General features: G+C 42.4%; 1 protein-coding gene across 3 annotated transcripts in view; it reads left to right on the top strand.

Moving 5' to 3' along the window:
- LOC139623962 (uncharacterized) overlaps window positions 1-16,293 on the top strand; it is a 296,887-nt gene that overhangs the window by 24,902 nt on the left and 255,692 nt on the right. The window lies entirely within an intron of this gene.

The following is a 16,293-nucleotide window of genomic DNA, read 5'->3' as shown; positions in this document are numbered from 1 at the left end:
AGTAATCATTGTTCAGTGGCTCTGGTCAGCATGTTGTCACCTGTATCCCATTAAGAACATTCTCACCTCAGCACACAATCACACACATACCAAATCTCTCTCCCCCTCTTTCTCTCACTTTCTCTCTCTCTCTTTCTCTCTCTCTCGCTGTCTCACACACACACACACACACACACACTGACACGTACCTTATCCTCCTCTCCACTCACCCGTATTCCTCTCCTTTCCACTATTTGTACCCCACAATTCCACACCTGGTGTGTTGCCCTTTTTCCCGACCTATGGTTTGGAGCTGCCCTTTTCCCTGTTTGTTTTTTTCCTTCTATCGGTGAGACCTTGAGAATTAGTACAACATCTATCTAGGCTATTTTGCTTTTTTGCTTTTCATACAGTTTTCCTCATTGACAATTAGTGGTGGTGGGCTTGTGAGGATGAGTGTGCAGTACAGACAAGACATCTGTGAGAGTGAGGTTCCCTCAGGGCTCAGGTCATGGGGCATCATAAACCACACCCTTAACTGCCTCAACCCACACCCACTGGATTCTGATTGGTTAACAATGTGAAGCTAGGGAAAGCCTAAATTGGCTTTCCCTCACTAACCATTGAACAGAGGACTATGAATAGTGGGACAAATAATCTGACAGAATAAGTTATAAAAGTAACATAATTAAAAAGATTAATATTGAGGCAGAGCATTCTTGGTATCCTCGGGCGATTTTTTCAGGGTTTATCTGGCCATGTGGACAACACTGTGTCTTTTATATTATGAAATATATATGGTTTTCTAAAAAACATAATGAAACCCATTGAGATGAGGTCAGACAAATTTCTAATGTTGAATTCAAAAAAGAAAAAAAATATTTATAACAGAAAAAAAGAAATGGATTTTGTGAGATCAGGAAATACAAATGGAGATATAAAATATCTTGTCTGTTTTGTTTTCACTTTAGAGTAAAGCCACAAAAGGCCTTGTGAGGTCACAAAAAATAAGAGTACAGTTGCTGCTCTGGGAGCAATGTTGTTGTTATTTTGCATTCATTAGAATAACAGATTAATGAAAATAGAAAAGGGGGAACACATGAACTGTTGCTTTTTTTAAAATTTTAAATTTGATTTTCATGCCTTACACTGCTTGCACATAAACATTTTCTTCTGTGTTTTCTTTAAATTATAAATCATGATCATATTTCTGGGAACATTCAGTATAGCTGTAGTTTGAATGTGGTTATATTTGTCTAAGTGTACACTCTTGGTTATGTATGCATTTTAAATTGAGTGTGTGTGTGTGTATATATGTGCACACTTACATACAAACACACTCCTGCATCCACAATGCGGCAGCCCTGCCCATGCCATTGTTGGCTGGGGAGCGGGTGCCCTGTCCCCATCATCTGGTTGTGACACCCGCTCTGTGGGACGTGGCAGCTCCCTTAGAAACCGGCAGAGTTCCAATCATCTACATGCCATAACCTTACGGCCGCCTTTGTCCACACCTCCGCCAAGATTCATTTGTGTCGCCCCAGCAGGTCTGACCGCTGAACAATTCCCGCTTGGAGCAGGAGGGAAATACATTTCACTGATTAAAGGTATCTGGTGACTGTTCTACATGCTGTCAGCACACTGTTAGTGTTCCCCCACCCCCAGCAACCCCTCCTCTCTCCCACTCTCCCACCTCATGTATGTCATCTCCTAGACTCCCACCCCAGTACACTTTCTACACTCTTCAACTCTTACCCAATCCCACCCATGCATGCTGTTATTTCACTGTATAGGCACAGATCATCCTGGCAAGTTTAATAAACACCATTTATGTCAGTTTTTTTTTTTGCCTGCTAACATGTTGTAGACATCGTCCTAGCTATTCTGGATGGTTACAAGAAAGTAGTTATATTTTTCTGCAGGAAAAAGTATAGTAAAATTTTCAATACAGGGGAAAAAAAACTTTGGTGGAAATGGTAGAGGACAGTTTATGGAGGCAACCTGCAGTCTGGGAGGGAGAGAGTAAAATAACCACTAATGTTGGGTGGGCAGAGAGAACATGATGTGTATGCGTTATTATCAGTGTGTGTCTCATCTCAGTGGCTGTGTGGCCTGACCTTGGGCTTTTTGCAGTATCCTCCTGCAGCGGCATCCCAGCCAGCTGTAAAATAAAATGGAGGACGGCAAGCACACAGTAAATCAGAAATAGCTTGGCCACTGTGCACTGTATGTGTTTAAGAGTCCCACACTGCAGTAAAAGGGTCTTGCAACAGGGGTAGGGTGAGCAGTCCTGTGTAAGAGATATGGAGCATCTCCTGACCCTCTTCCTTGCTGTGATCAGATATCAGAGTTAACAAGTTACAAATGGTGCTTCGAGTTTCTTTCTTCTTCGTCTCATCTTATCCACTACTTTACACAGCACTGCATTAAAGACGAAAAGGCAGAACTAGGTACTGATTGTAAAGCTTTTTTTTTTGTTTGTTTTTTTTTGCACATGTACAACTTCTCCAGACCAGCAGGGGACAGTGTTACTTGATGTGCACAATGACATGCTTGAACAAATATGTATACACTGTTAATTAAAGAACAAACATTCTGCTCTTTGTTCTCTTATTTGTTGTTGACTTTGTTCACATACAAGCTTTAGCCTATTTCACATTATTTGTTTGACTGAACTGCCCTGCCTACATTGGCAGAAAAAACACAAATACAGAGTGGCCTATAACTTCAAATGACTTGATTGTTCTACTTTCTTCACTAAGTACTCCAATATATGGGTCACATGTTTTGGAAGGTGGAGAATGAGGGGGTGTGGGAATTGGCACATCTTTTTTTGAACATTTTGCCCATTTCCATTTCAGGAGTCACCTCCAAACCCTAATTAACAGGGAAAGCCATCAAATCAAACTTTACCAATCCCAAAGGTGCTGTCAGCAGGCAACTGGCACAGACGCTCCCAATGCCACTCTCTCCTGCCACCTTTTCCTCCACTGTTAACTCAATCACCAGTGTGCCAGGCCCTGCGTTTATGTGTGTGTGTGCGCATGTGTGTGTTGGGATGAGTACAGTGGGCAGAGTTCAGTGGGAATGACAAGTGCTGCTACTATTACGAGGGGCAAAGATCTGGAGACATCAAACCCTCTGCGGGCTAATCATCCATATGTGTATTTGTCTTTGTATGTTGCTAATTTACAGTATATGTGTCTGTAGCACGTTCGTGTTGTCAAGCAGTTAGTGTTTGTGGCTGTGTGTCAGTGTGTTTGTATGCATGCGTGCACGTCAGAGGCAACAAGCGAGTGTTAGATGTCAGCCGAGGTGAGGGACTGTGGAATATGGAGAGCAGTAGAGTGGTGCTCTGTGTGACACCAGTCCTGTAGACAAGGGTTAAGCAGGGAATAGGGAATAGTCCTGAGGTAATAGCATGGGGGTGGAGGGTTGATGAAGGGTGAACAAAGGTGATGCAGTGTTTCACAGACACGACACCCTGATATGCTTTGTTGGTTCATTTGATAGGAGCATGTGAGTGAAGGAGTGTGCCCTCGAGGGAAATTTAATAGCAGTCAACATCAGCCTTTATGCTATGGAAGTAAAAAATAGGGTAAATACGCAAGGCTTTGAGATCAGAATACTTCACCTGCGTACTGGTGTAGCTCAGGATGTGTAAGTGGGAAAGTATCTCTCGCTCTCTTAAGCCAATAGGACCTAGCTGTTCATATCTAGCCTTTATTTCAGCCATCATTCAACCTGTTTCTAAATATGAAAGCCTTGGTGTACATGTAGTAAGGGCACTCGTCATTAAATGGGAAGGCTCCAGAGTCTCTCTTCCGCGTCTCATCCACTCTCCTTTCTTCTGTTAGATTCATATCTGATATTTAACCATGGAGCCACATTATACCCTTTTTTTTCCAGGTCTAGACAGAAACCAAAGGCTGTGTCTACCTCACACTACAGACTACAGAGGTCACATATTCCCATGAGTGAAGCACTATTCTGAAAACCAGACAGAAACTGACGCGTTCTGAACTTCAAATTCAGTGTCAGGGGCCCAATGGCATCTAGAAAAGGGTAGCAGGCGAACACTTGACCTTCCATTAATTATCTTCCATGCATAACCACTTGTTAATTATTAGAAGAGCCAAAATGGCTTCCAAAGCTTTTCTGCTAAAGGTCACTTACCACTGGGTAATGAACAGTCTCAGCAGCTCTCAAGTTCACTAGTCTGCTGGTCAAGTAGACCGTCACAGGCTAAAGATGTACAGTGTTGTAATGTAGATGCTGCCTTTGAGTGAGAGGAGGATGATGGTACTTTGTCTTTCAAGTTTCTTGAACCATTGTGGGGATTGTCTGTCAGTTAAAGTCAGGCATTGGGTTGCATATGAATTCCCTGCAGACAGCCTATTCAGCATTCATGCCAAATACTATAGTGTTAAAGAGGAATGAATGTAAGCCTTTGCATGTGAGAGATGCCAATTAATAACCTTATGGTTCATAACTTCATTGCACACACACACACACACACACACACACACACACACACACACACACACACACACACACACCTCTCCCTCATCTCATTAGCCTCTGTCCCCACTCTTTTTATCTTTTCCACCTAGTCTGCATAAGGAGAATATATACATTCTTTGTAGTGACAGTATTATCAGGCAGGGTCATCTTTCTTGCCTCTTCCACACAGTGTAACGATAAGGACGTGTGTTATTTTAAAGAACCTGTTCAAAGAGAGGAGCGATAATACAGCGATAAAGTGATTAAACAGAAAAGGTTTTATATGATGCACATTAACAGTTTTGTCCCCTTTCTTGTCTCAGGAACGATTACCTTTAAGTCTCTCTCCTGCTCTTTATTGCAGCTTATGAAAGCATTTAACTGGCAGCCTAGCAACTGGGAGTGAACTTTCTAGGCCTCTTTATGTATTTCAGTTTTTTCTTGAATGTTTTCCCAAAGGTGTTTTTCAGTCAGCTGTTTTGTTTTGCATCTGGATAGGACTTTTTTGTCCTTCTGTTTTGTGGGTACATTAGTCGCATGAGTATTGCACTGTGATATTAAAATTTAAATTACAGTATGAACCCTAGCGCAAGGGTCTGATCCCATATTGTGCTAACTCTCCAAATGATCCATCTCATGCCTGTCTTGGCTTTGTATCAGGGTTATACCACACATTTGATTGTTGGTTAGGAAAATGTGCTGGCTTCAACCTTGCAGGGGTCTGTAACCTTTCAGAGAGGTAAACATCGGAGGTATGCAATCTCAGCTGATGTTTCGTGGTATATTCTCACCTCTTACATTCCCCACCTCTTTTTCCTCTCTCCTTCTCTTTTTTTTAATAGCTCTTGGTATTGTCTTGGTCCTTGCTGACAACAAAGGGGATAAATGCAATGCCTACTGTAAGTCCCTGTGGTTAGGCCTTGGACATGACACGTGTCAGCCTATGATAAATTGGCTGTGTCTGTTCAATTTCAAATGCAAAGCTCTAGAGATAGAGGGAGAGAGAAACAGAGTGAAAGAGAAAAGAACATGACGGAGAATGTGGTGAGAGTGAGTGAGAGTGAGGGAGAGAGAGATGCCGGCATATTTCTGGCACAGGGAGAGAAGGATGCCTCAGATGCTGGATGTTAGTGTGTGGGGTACAGATAAGGCATTGCACAAGTTTGAGAGCAGGATGCCCACGTCTCGGGCATTGGGAGGTGAAATCTTGGCAGCGGGTCAGGTGCTAGACAGTGGAGGAGGAGGTGGAAGAGGCGGGAGGGAGAAAGAGAAACAAGGAATGAAAGATGAGAGAGCTTTTTCACAATGCTGATGAATCACTTTTTGCTGATGTATCCACAAGCAGTACTAACAAATTTGCGTCATGTAATTCTGCCCACTTTGCTTCTATACGTGTGGCGCTATTTGTTTATTTTTCTATTTCTGTCCTTTACTTTAGTCTTTTGTGTGGTGATTAGGCATATACAGTAAACTGTATGGGACACAACGATTTGAAAGTGAAACAAAAAAGGGTAAAAAAAAAAAAAACTGTACATGGTGCTTCCAGGAGATGCCTGGCTAATAATCTGCCTGTGCTAATCAGTGCAGCTGGGCCGGGAGAGTTGGCACTCTGACACCAGGCAGCCACGCAGAGTGTTGGGGAAGAGGCAAGGATACGAGCCAAATCCAGCTTGTATCTCCCAAGCGGAGCTTCACAGGAGGGAGGGTACTGGGTGAAGAGAGGAGAAAGCAGCTTCTATACTTTGGGATGCCTGCCTGCTTTTCTGCTTGATGCCTCCATGGGAAAAGAGGAAGGATGGCACTTTTTGTTAACAATTGGCCTGCGAGGTGACAAAGCTGATATTATGGTAATGTCAGTCTAATCACAGAGAGCGAGAGAGAGATACAGTGCATTCAGAAAGTATTCAGACCCCTTCATTTTTCACATTTTGTTATGTTGCAGCCTTATGCTAAAATTGTTTAATTTCATTTTTTCCCTTATCAAGTTACACTCAATACACCGGAATGAAAAGCGAAAACACAGGAGTGGCTAAGGAACAACTCTGTTAATCTTCCTGAGTGATTCAGCCAGGTGTGCAAAGCTTGTTGCGTCATACCCAGTAAGACTTAAGGCCACAATTGCTGCCAAAGGTGCTTCAATGAACCACTGAGTAAAGGGTCCTAATCCTTATGTCAGTATGATATTTCAGTTTTTCCTTTTTAATAAATTTGCAAAAAAATAGAAATAAAAATCTAAAATTCTGTTTTTGCCTTCTAATTATGGGGAATTGAGTGTAGATTGATGAGGATTGTTTTTTAAACAATTCCTACACCCCCTCCATCTCCACCTTGAAACAGTCTGAATACTTTCTGAATCCACTGTGTCTCCTTGCAGAGGAGTGGTCTTGTGAATACTTCAGGGTCTCACACTGTGTGCCCCTTTCCTCTGGCACCCCCGGCCTCTCTAACTTTAAAGACAATCTCTGTAGGATGGCACATATCTCCCGTTGCAGCAGAAGATCTTAAATGGTGCGATGCATTGCGGAAATAGCATGTTTTTTTTTTTTTTATTAGCACAATGAGTTGATTTCCCTTGGCGTTTAAGGCAACCTGGCAACTTGGCACTGTTCTCTGTGCAGTTTTTTTATGACTACCCCTTTGAAACAGCTCATTTTAGTCATCGGTGTTTCTGTCTTTCTTTCTCTCACAAACATTCCTTTGATTTGTCTCCCTGCCTCCCCCAGCAATCTTGATGCTCCATAATATGTAGCATGAGACTCTCCGCCCGTACATGTCGTTTTGACCTTTAAATGTCATTTGCAGGTGTGTTGACGCGGCACGCTGCTAATGCACAAATTTGATAAGAAGTTAATCTCTCTAGAATCCAAGTGGCCTGTGAGAAGGGACAGTGGTGGGTCTTCTGACTTCCCCACCAAACTGACCCTGCAGGAAAGGCAAAAAAAAGTCTTGATATTATAAATGTCTGCTGACCACTTAAAGAAAAGCAGAGAGAAGGGGAAGAAGACAAAGGGAGAACAGAAAGAAAGGTCCAAGGCATGCAAGACCCTGACTGTGCTGAGCAAGGTTTTGTTTTTTTCCCTGTGATCTATCCACGGCTGAACTCTTTGACACCTCATCTGCCGTGCTGACGAGACATCGCCGTGCCTTAATTGAAGTGGGTTTGTCTCGTCCCTGCTCTCCCATGATCCTCTTCTCTATGGGTCAGTGAGAGGTGGGGAGAACCCCCTTGAGTACACGGCATTGGTGGGATTGCTATTTGCCTCCTACCGCCCCACTGAGAGGATGTTAGATTGAAGTTATTTTATGCTTGGCTTACCTCTCTCTTCCACTCTTCTGCATCGTATCTTCTTCTCTCTTCCCTTCCTCTGTCTTTTTTTTTCTCTGCCCTACCGCTCCCCCGGTCCAACCATTCTTAAAACCTCTCATGCAGCAAGAAGGGAGGAAGGCATCCGTTTCAGTGTGAAACTACTGTGATTTTATGGAGGTCCTGCAGTTGAATAGGTATACTTTTCCCAGTGGAGCTCAATTCTGTTTGAAATGGCTATCATTTTTTTTGTGTCAAAATTCATTGAGTGTGTTCAGAATGGGGAAGGATCTGAGGGTGTGGAGGAATGCCTTCTTTGGCTTACTTTGTTAAGAATAGGTTTAGCAGAGCCACAGTTACCTACCAAGAGCCTCTTATAAAGTTTGGTGTTAAGACTGTGGCATCTGTAATGTTTTAGGATTGTTTTTCTCCAGCTATTGGTAATGTTCAAACACAGTATAAGTTAGTTTCATCCTTACAAGAAAGTTTTTGTTGTTAACACTACAGGGTAAGCAATGGCAAATTGTGCATTGCTAGTGTGTGTATGTAGACACATGTGAGTTAATATATCTGTGTGTGGTGTCCTATGTGACTGTGTGGCGCTTTATGTTCGTGTGCCTGTGTGTGTGTTCTGGAGTCAAGCCTGTTTGTAGCTCTAAGTGTTGTGCGCATTAGGGGGATGAGGGTAATGATGTGCGAGGCAGTTGTGTTTTGTGCCAGGGCGACCCTGCGGCTCACACCCCATTCCCAGCCCAATGTGTTTCTGATTCTCTCCATCCCTCATCACCAGTCAGCTTCTTCTGACAGCAACCACATACATATGAAGTTAGCCCACAAGCACGTGCACATGCACATACATTCAGGCTCATGTATGCCGTATATATACTCACATTCATACATATGCAGTAAACACAAAACATGCACACACACCGCACCTCACACACAGTCTTGTCAAAGTGCACATATTTACAGCCACATCAAGATATGCGTACACACACATTTAATTTTTTTTTTTTTTTCAGCTACACATTGGAATCATCACTCCGCACAGCTACCTCTTCTTCTTTTTCTCACATGCAAGCATAGAGCACTACTCAACCTCATTCCAAGGGTGAAATGGTAAGGTCATTGCATAAGTAGAAGTCAGCCTTGATTCACCATTTGGAGATGCAAACATGTGGGTAGACTCAAATTCACCCATATAGACGTATTCCCAAAAACCTGTCAGAAACATGTGTCTGCATATTGATTCCTCTGTTGTGTGATTAGAAAGATGTTTGATATTCCCCGTATTTCCCACCTACCACTGTGGGGGTCTGGCTGGGACACAAAGGCAAATATATGACAAAACCTTCTTCAGCACTGCTTACCTTTATGGTTCACTGCAGTAATTGGCCTAGGGTGAACATACCCGCTCGACACTGGCAGTAATGTATTTGAGAAGATATTGAAAAAGCTGATGAGGGAGACACAAGATGTGTTGTAGAATACAAAAGTTAATAATGGTGGGGATTTTGACGAATGGACCTCCAAATGTATAGTGATACCGGTCTAAATTGCATTCTTTTGCTCCCTTTTTTGAGTTTTTAATTTATACTTGCTCTCATTGACTATGCAAGGTGCTCATGCCATAGAAGAGAACAGTTCACTTTGTGTGGAGGGTAATGCATGCAGAAGAAGTACTGTTGTGCTGTGTGTATATATATATATAAATGTCCATGGAGATCAGACAATAGCATGAAACCTTCCAATACTGTCATTACAAAGGCACACGGCGAACGGGTCTAAAAAAGTCATGGGCTCAACGCTCATACAATGTGCTTTTGAGTACATACATATTGTTTTATTGCTACATATATCACCCCCACACTGAAACATCTGAAAAGAGAGCATGATCTATACCAAAAAACATTAATCATCATTCATTGTATGTTAATAAATTCAGAATTTCTCCATTTACCATGCGGACGTCCACGTGTGCTGGAAATGCAACCTTTCCAGAGCTCATAAATCACACACACTGAGTCATCTGACAAAGTACCCCAAACACAGGCTGAGGCGCTGCGATCCCTAGGGCACAAACACACGCCATCTAATGTGGCGGATTCAGAGCGGGGACCAGAGCTTTGTGATGCCTCTTGCTGATACTTTGCTGCCAACCCCTACCAAAAGGGAGTGTGTGCTGCAACCCGGGAAAATAACAGGCAGATTCAGAGGGGATTGTGGGATGCATATGGCCTCCTCTGCTGTGGCTTTCGGTTCTGTCTCTGTCTCTCCTGCTAGTTTCCCTGTGTCTTTTTCCTCACTGCCTCTAGGGGTTGAGGCCATGTGCAAACAACAACACTTACACCCAGAGGGCTGGTTAGTGCTGTGTAGCCTACTGTGGGGACCCCCTGTCTTTGCCTTATTAGACAGATTTCACCATTGGAAAAGGAGAGGAATGTGAATAATATTAATTGCAGCACTTTCAGTTGCCTGGCTGTATGAAATTATGGAGTCTTGGTACCGTTTTTAAAATCCTCCACCAAAAACAAAATCAAATCAAATAACTACCAGTGTAAGAGAGGTGGAAGCCATAAGTATAGTATAAGCGTTACTTTTTGCAACTTTATTTATAGTAGCTGTTTGTAGCTGTTTGTGGAGCACTTGCTTTATGCAGTAGAACTGTAATGTTTGTCAACCATGATCCAAAATCTAAACTGTAACAATAGATCAATTCTTTGAACAATGCAGACAATACATTTTGCAGTTTTGTTTGGAACATAGTTTTTAATAAAAGTGGTTAGGATAATTTTATTCAGTCTGTGCTCTCTTCTGTCTGTCACAAATTGCTCTAATCTGGCAGTTCAGAGAGATTACAAAAGCAAGAAGGAAATATGAGCCGATACAATAGCATTCCCTCTCTATGCGACAGCACAGATGGAGAGAAAAGGTTTATCTGCTACCAACTTCAGAAGCCTGGTAATAATGGGTGCTATTCAGGTGTAAGGCTGTTATTTGTGCACCTACATGACAGATTAAATTATTTTTAGCCTGTGGGGAAGGGATCTCCATTGTTTCCTTTTACACAGAATAATCATGTCTCTTTACCTTTTTTAGCAAAGTGGTCACATGATCTCTGTGCTGTACACACTTGCTTTATGCTTCAGATTAAAAGATTAAATGCTTTGTTACGAGGAAAAAGACACAAACAGCAGTCCAATGAAAACCATGATACCGCCAAAAAGGGTTTGAGTCTTTGCTACAGTTGTGTCGTATACGTTATGGAGGAGACCCACTGTAGTGTGATTAGGAAGATAATGCCATTACATGTTAATGACCAGCATGTTTGCACTGTGCAAAGTGAGTGCCCTCTGATATGCAAAGCACCTCTGCTGAGAGCGAGGAGTTTTCTGTATGTATGAAAATCCAGTGAAAATAGAGATGCTAGTCTGCGCAGTATAGAACAGACAGCATTATTTATCCGCTTTTCTCCCTTTCTCAGATTTTTCTCCCTTTTCCCTCCCGTTGGGTCTCTGGATCTTTTCCCATCTCTCCTCTGTTGCCCGGGCCTATCCCTGGCTCCCCGGAGACTGGAGGACGAGTGGTTATTTCTGACTCTGGAAAATGGTCGTGACTAATTGATTCGACATCTGATGGAACGTGTGTAACGTCTTCTTTTCCCTCATTGCTCCAGCCTCGCCACTTGCTCAGATGAGCAGGAACCATTAATGTATTGTGCATATATTTATGTACTATACGGCTGTGTTTGATATGAGAAATGTGTTTATGCCAGCACTGTCTGTGTTCCTTTGTAAACCCCACGTAGTGTTGTCCCTCGTAATCTAAATTATTACTGGACTGTTTGATGTTATCCTTAGAGAAAAGCAATTCTGTATACCAGTGCATTCCCATTGGTCTCATAACAATGGATTATATGGCTAACACTCAAAATACTCCCACTTATTGTATCTGTTAGATCACTTTGTATTGTTTTTACATGTTTTTGAGATGTTGCACCACATAAACACAATTGATCCCAGAGGTGCTTTACAGTAGGAATGCATCTAATTCACCTACTGAAGTTTAGTCTTCTCTTTATTTCTCTGTCTCTCCTCTCCCCACTGTCTTCTGCTCCTCTGGTCCTCTGTCTTTGTCTTTGTGGTGTGGTTTTGGGTAGAGTCCAGAGACCTAATGAGGCGGTTCTGATGGGCCAAGTCCCACAGGTTTTGAGGCTGCAGCAGACTGCTGTTGATGGCCACTCCAAAGTACCTAATTGATCTAATCATTTAGCCGATTGGTCAAAGTAATCAGTCTCTGGTGGGCACACATGGGATGAACAAAGATAACTGTTTGGTGGCTGCAGGCCGGTTTCCTGTCTCTATCTACAGTAGGCTGGTAGGTAGGCTTGTGTTTGTGTATATGTGTGTGGGAGCAAGTTTGTATGTCAGATCCCTGTTTATGTACTGTATGTGTTCCCAAGTCAGCAGAGTGTCACTCAGTTAAAATGCCGCAGCAAATAAAAAGTTTATGGTTACTTGACTTTTCTTCGCTCTTTCAAGTTTCTGTTGATGAGATAAATTTTTTCATGAAATCTTGATACCTAGAGTATAATATTCTCATTCAAACTTATATGGAGTGGATAATGTTTTGCATGTAATTTTAATGAACAGTGCAAAGTTTATTTCAAAGAAGTACCCTTCATTAACATCTTTAAAGGTCTGCAAAGCAAGGCGCAATTGAACTTCCTTTATGAGGAAGACACAGTCAGTATATCGTCTGGATGTGGAGAAGGCCACTAGGGAATGATCAAGTGTGCATCCCATCGACCCGCATCCTCTTCCCCATTACCCTGACATTTCATCCCTACATTTAATTCCAGGCCTTTCTAAAGAGCAGGTAATAGTGCAGAGGGGTACAGGGACCCAGAATTAAGCAGTTTTACACCGAAGGGTAATTTGGTGTGATAAATGTGCCGTCGCTGGTAACTAATAATACATATTTTAAGTAGCAGCGGCGCGGCTCCGTGGCCCAGTAAAGGTAGCATCATTATTAATGTGGGAGTCGCTGCGTGTTTTAGTCAGGGTTACGGCACCAAGGTCAGAGCTACGTTTCACTGAATTAAAAGCCATTTTGAGCTATGGCACTCCTAATCAACTCGGACCTAAAGGTGCATAGCTCAGTTATAATGAGGCACCAATGAATTTAAATAAACAGCAAGATCTAGTGATTTATAAAGGCAATGTGCTATCCTTATAGCTCGTTAGCCATGACGGATACTCTTTATTCTCTGGGCCTCTTTACCCACAGGACCCTGAGCTTTTAACCAAGTAATGTCTGCCTCCATTGTCAGCGGATACGCATTCGGAGCAGGACACTTATCCCCGTCATTATGAAAAGTGGAGACACAATACAAGAGTAATGGTAATGTATGCCATCCAAATAGGTGATTTTTCTCCTCCCCTCCCTCCGTTTTTTTGCCGATGTAAAAACTACCCCAGAGTTTTAGGCCTATGAATTCATCATCATATTTTCACAAAGGGTTTTTCATATATCCTGAAAGGAAGCATAATCCTTGATAGTGGAAATGTTTTGCATTTAAAGGGGTGCTTTTGGTCGGGGAATTGATGTGATTGTTGGGGGGTGGGTGTGGATAGAGAAAGGAAAGTTTAGTTTTTAGAGTGATCACTTATATAAATTATAATATTTTCATGAGTGAAAAGAGTCAGAGGCTTATTTCAACTTCTTTACTTTGAAATAATCGAAACTTCTGCAGTCAATGTGCCACCATTAATATGTTGATTAGGAACTTTCTAGAATAATGATGTTTGATACTCAGACTTTCCATCCCCCACATTTTTTGAATTAATTCTTAAGCATTCCCCTGTCTGTTAGCAAGGGTAACTTTTCTTTCCTTTTCTTTTCCGATATTGAATTGGCCTGTTACAGATATAAGTATTGCTTCTGGTTCTGCATTTCTTAATCTAATGACCCTGGGAGGATGGTTAGTACTTCAGCTGGGGCCAAACGGGGCAGTGAGGCGTGCACATGTAGCCACCGCCTCTGGCCGCCCCCCTGCCGCTCCTGTTGGGGCATGCCAGGGCATTAGCCACTTCATCAGGTTCTTTGTTGCCTGCCTCTCTTTTGTGTTGCCCTTGAAGGACGTTGCAAGCAAAGCCATGGCCACAGCCTTCTCTTTACATCTTGATACGGCTTATTCAGGGGACTTTTTAAGAAATCAGTGGCTTGGGACAAGCCTTTTTTCTTTTTCCCTCCACACTTTGGATTCAGGATGTGTTCTGCTCTCATTGATTCCACCTCAAGCAACTCACCTCGTGTTAAAATTTTTTTATCATTGTGGATTTGGTATCTATTTAATTAAAGACAGACTTCCTTTTAAAAGATTAATTTAAGTATGGGAACTACCACAAGGTAAAGACCGGTATTCTACTACAGAAAGGGTAATCGGTTTGTGTGTGCATGAGCAAGTACCCTATGCTGACATCCCCTTCACTTTTTTTTGTATGTGGCAATACCTGAGGCCATTCTGAATTTAAATTGACAATCAAATATTTTCATTTTCCAAAGAACAAAAGTGTTGACTCACCTCCAAAATACACTTGTTTGATGTTCCCATGTGAACATAGTACACAATGACACCCATAGCTTTCGCCATTCAGAGACTCACTCAGTCAGCCTCTCACTGTGCTCTGCATTTCAGAGTAATTTTCACTCCTGACACCACGGCTCTGCCTACCTGCCAATTTCTGTCTCGGTTCCTGAATGGGTGATTTGTAAAGCCATGTTCACCTCAACACTCAGAAGATTTACTCTGGAGTGAGCTTGCCAGGTGTTTGAGCTGTCAGTTTGCTGCGTGTTCAAAAACTTGCCGAAGGGAAAGTAATAGCTGAACTCAGCCAGTTGACTCATCCAACTGAATTGCTGTTGGAGTTATGGTGGAACACATATGGTCATTACTGTTGATTTGTGACTTGCAACAACAAAAACTGTTATTTTGAAACTTTCATACAAACTTGAATACGTTTAGCCTTTTCCAATACATCGTCCCTCCCATGGGACGCTTTGGCCTTGGTTAGGTATGTTTTGTTCTGCACTGGAGTTTTGACACAGCCTTGACAAATTAAACATCTTTTGAAAGCTACAAATCTGTTGCTTCGATCTGTGCAAAGCAATTTAGGATACCCATAACAGCTGTTGACACAAAATTGGTCCAGACTTGTGGCAGTGGCTTTGTTATGACCCCCTCCCTCCCTGCCTGCAGTGATTCAACAGGCTACTTCCTGCAGGAGCTTGCAGTCAGGGAGGGTTGTTAAGGTAATGTGGGGACACCTGTGTAGGCCTCCACCTACCAGTCTGGTCTCATTATCGTCCTAGGTCCCACATCTCTCCATGTTGTGATTTGTTTTGACATTTTTTCTGCATTCAACAGCAGCATGGACATTTATCGCTCATCCACTCCACTCATTCTGTTCACTACTCTCACTACTCTCCACACCTCATGTTGTTTGTGAGTAGTTTTGTTGTTTTATTTCCAATAAAACCTTCAGTTGGAACTTTAACCTGACTTCTCTCCCCACTTTGTCACATGCATTGAGCTGGTTTGTGACAAGCTTTTCCACACAAAAGGTGCTACTTCAGGCCTTATATTCCCTTTTTTATTCCACAGAGATATGCCCAAAAAAATTAGGCGCCAACATTTCTACCATGTTTATGCCTCTGTAACTTTGGTTCTCTTATACTTGGTGGTAAAATGTACAGCTTTTAAAGGAAATGAAGGTTATGACTGTAATCAAGACGGTTGGAGAACAGTCACCTTTTTATTTTGGGCACATTACTTTCAGGCTTGTGCACAAAAACGGGGGGAAGTGATTAAATTACTGATATCATCAAATGTTACATGACTGGCTTAAAAGGAATCGGTGTGATTCCTTTAACCCTCTGTAGATCCTGTCGTCTCCTCAACTTACGTTTTCGATTCAGTTACACATCTTCTAGTATTTTCTTTTCCAGGTTATGCTCCCTCCTTCCTCTCAACATGGTTTATAAACAAGCTGTAGTTTGTTTTTGGGGCTCGAGGTCGCTGATTTGTCTGCTTCTCCCCGTAGGTCATTGAGGTCAGCATGGCCCCGGAAGCATCAAGCTTCGAAAATGAGAAGCCCCGCTCAGCTCTCCCGCTGGCGACTGGGAGCACCCATTGCCCGCTCCCGCCCTGATGATTAATGCCACCCCCGTCCAGCCACAAACCTTTCTGCCTCAGATAATGCCAGGCAGCAAGCGCGGCTGACACTTTTAATGTATAATTAAGTAGAAAAAGTCAGCACTGGCTATGCAAATTTTTTAAAATGATAAATGACGCTGTACAGCAGCAGGGATTGATTTGGTGTAAATGAAACTAATTAAGGAAATGTCAAACATAATTAATAAAACAGGTTTAAGCTGCAAAACATTGTCAATTGAATGAATGAGGAGGCATTGGCTCCCATTGTTCAGGCTTTATTTAGGTCTTG

The sequence above is a fragment of the Trachinotus anak genome, unplaced genomic scaffold, assembly GCF_046630095.1.
Source record: "Trachinotus anak isolate AG129_WGS33_773 ecotype Australia unplaced genomic scaffold, CSIRO_AGI_Tana_v1 ptg000008l, whole genome shotgun sequence".
Taxonomy (NCBI): domain Eukaryota; kingdom Metazoa; phylum Chordata; class Actinopteri; order Carangiformes; family Carangidae; genus Trachinotus; species Trachinotus anak.
Note: the sequence above shows the minus strand (reverse complement) of the source record. Positions and strands in the feature narration are given on the sequence as shown.